Below are 3,230 nucleotides of genomic sequence, written 5' to 3' on the forward strand. Positions count from 1 at the left end.
TAAAAACATGAGAAACTAATATATTTTGTCTTGGAAGCTGAAACTAATATTTATCAAACATAAAACTATTTTAATTCACAACTGATTATTTTCGAAATGTAATAGTAGAAATTTCTGTTTAAAGTCACAACAATACCAAACTAGCCCTTATTTCAGCTTGTTGTTGTTGGTTTTTTTTTTATTCAAAAGTTTCTTGTTGTTCATAGCACAAGATGATCTGAGTAATTCCATACATAATTTGATCATAAGTTTTCCAAAGTGTTATGGCAAACAACATCTAATAATTTTTTTTCTTTGAAGAAGAAGAGGTAGATGATAATTGTACTCTCTAGTAAATGAGTTTTATCTGATATTTATTTATTTTTTCTTCCTTTTTTATCTAGTAAATGAGTTTCAATATGAAACCATTAACTTAGCCCAAAGGAATAAGTTTATTCGCTCTGTATTAGACAAAGTTGAGCATCCCAAAATCTAAACCCTAGGTTTTGGTTGAAGGGCGGCGGAGGATTCCAGCGACTGGGTTCTAGACGGCGATTCTCTTGGAGTGGACTTCGCTGGTGGTGATAACTTTCGATTTTGTGTTGTGTTTGTGCAGTGGTGTCGACTGAGGAGAGGATAGAGGGTGCTTCGGCTCCTAACGAAGGCGGCGAGGATCTTCGGAGGTGTAATGAGGCACGCAACGAAGGCAATTGGAAAGCAGTGGATCGGCAGCGACTCTTGGTTATTGCCCGTTGAGAAGGGGCGGAGGCTTCTGTTGTCTCCAAACAAGAAGAAGGAGATTTTCAGCTTTGTTTTCTCAAAGGCGGAGTTTGTTGCAGCGGCGGCCGGTAGCGGTCATCATGGGTTTCAAGGTAGCAAAACCACAAGGCTGAACCAGCGGTAGGAGTCTCCTCCCGCGAGCTTCGGCATCGGTCTAAACTGAACGGGAGAGAGGAGGAGTGAGGTGGGTCCGGGCCTTAGTTTGCTGGGTTGCAACTTGCGCCCTAGTAGGTTGAGCCTTTGGGCCTCCACCTTCTCTTTTCCTTTCCTCCTATTCAATTATGGTTTGGACCTGGGACGGTTTCTATGGATGGAGCGAAAGATCCCTACATAACCAATTGAGGAGTCTTACGATTCATTGAGTTGGGGTACTTTGGTTGGTTATGTAGGTTATTGCTTTCTAGGCCAAAATAAAGTCCTCTTGTGGACATTAGTTTTATGAGTTTAGTCTTTATTTGTAGCTTTTGTAGGCTCTTTCGAGTTGTATCGGAGCTATGCTCCCGGTTGACCAACCGTTTGGACTTGTATTGGAGTTTGACTCCCGCTCGTCCCATTGGTAGTTTTAATATATGGGCTTCACGCCCCCTGGAGTAACATCCATTTCCATAAATATATATATATATATATATATATATATATGAAACCATTAACTTCCTCTTAATTGTATTCCGAAATGAGAGTATGTAATCATCAATTTTCATTATGTATTTAATAGATAGATTTTATTAATTAATTTAAAGAAAAAGAAAAGAAAAGAAAAAGATTTAGTTTTTATGACTAATCTCAACCGCTAATTGTTATTAGATCTAATAGATGATATTCTGGTTATAATTTTGATTATAATCTTGTATGTAACGAATCCGCCCCTAGATTTATTTGTTTGCTTGCTATCTAGGTTAGTTCGGTTTACCGTTTCTTTCTTATATAAAGAATGTAGATGTTCTAGGATATTCTGTATCTTTCTAGATATTCTTTATGTGTTTCGTGGCTTTATGCCAATAGGATATGTAGTTTGACTAGATCTATGTATTCAAATTCTTACCATATTGGTATTATGTAATTTCCTATATAAAGGGCTCCTATCAATGAATATGATGATGATTCTCTTACTATCTCTCTTTCTCTACACTTTATACTTCATCACGTTATCATGCACTTTGTTCTAACCCTAGAATTAATAGCCTACCATTTTTTTTCGAAACCCTAAAAAGTGTTTTTCGGCTCCTCTGTCCGACTACCGCCGCCGCCGCCGCTTGTTTTCTTGGCCGCCGTCCGACATCACCGGCCGCGAATCCCTTGGCCGCCGCCTACTGACGATTCTTGGTTTCCTCCGACTATAATTTTTGACTTCTTAGAGGGTTTGAAGTTTCGAAAGGTATGTTTTGAAACCCTAAACTTTTCCAAGTTCAATAACTCGGGGAGAATAAAATCCTTTCCTCCCTTCTCCATCTTCATTCTATGCTTGGGATTTTGTGCGTGCAGATACCGAAATCCTGGAATTTTATTTGCAGGTCATGAGTGTGTTTGATCACTCTTGTTTCCTTGTTCGGGTTGTGTATGATGAACCCCGATCTTTCTCCGGATTGTGTTTGATCAATCTGAGGTCTTTTCCGAATTGTGTTTGATCAATTCGCGGCTTTTCCGGATTGTGTATGATCAATCTGAAGGACAAACCATTAAAAACATTATTTGTGACCTCTATCGAGTCTCATAACAGCTTGGTTTTGTATGCAAGAGCAATGTAACATTCTGCTCCTTTAAGTTTTGACGTAGTCGATGCCTAAGACGAATCTTAGCTTGGTATCTGTGGAACCATTCATTGGAAATGATTAAACCACATATTTTGACCCCCAGGCTAACAAGCCTAGATGCCGAAATTTCACATCTCATGCGCTCAAAGTTTTTGACACGCCACATCGACAAAAGCTTTCAATGGCAATCTGTGCAAAAAGTAATGACCACAAAGTGCTGTGGTCATTCAATAGACAAACTGAATTCTGTCGAACTTGAACCGTTCATGTTTATAACAGAAAAACGTAGTTTTGAGTGCCTTAACGATTATCAAATGAGCTAAAAATTTGTAGAGATGATCTACATGTTAGTACCTAAAGACTAGACGGTGGAGATATGGAAATTTGAAAGAAAAGTTAGTCTAAAATAGAAATCCGCACCGTAAAAATGAATAAAGTCAACAAGCTGCTCTAGAGAGACACAAAGAGAGACTTGAGGGAGAGATAAGGTGGCCGGAGGGAAGCAGGCGGCAAGGTCGAGGAGGAGATCAGAGAGAGAAAAAATAGAGTGAGGCCGATGTGTTTGAGAGATCTAGAGAGAGATAGATAAAGAACGAGAGATGACTCGATGAGGGAGAAGAGCAGAGAGGATGAGAAGCGGACGTCCGCACTTGGCTTAAAGTGCGGACGTTCGTTCGTTCTCCACCCTCCGGCACCGGCGACGACGCGCCTCCACCCCAG

Source organism: Fragaria vesca, linkage group LG5 (genome assembly GCF_000184155.1).
Source record: "Fragaria vesca subsp. vesca linkage group LG5, FraVesHawaii_1.0, whole genome shotgun sequence".
Classification (NCBI taxonomy): domain Eukaryota; kingdom Viridiplantae; phylum Streptophyta; class Magnoliopsida; order Rosales; family Rosaceae; genus Fragaria; species Fragaria vesca.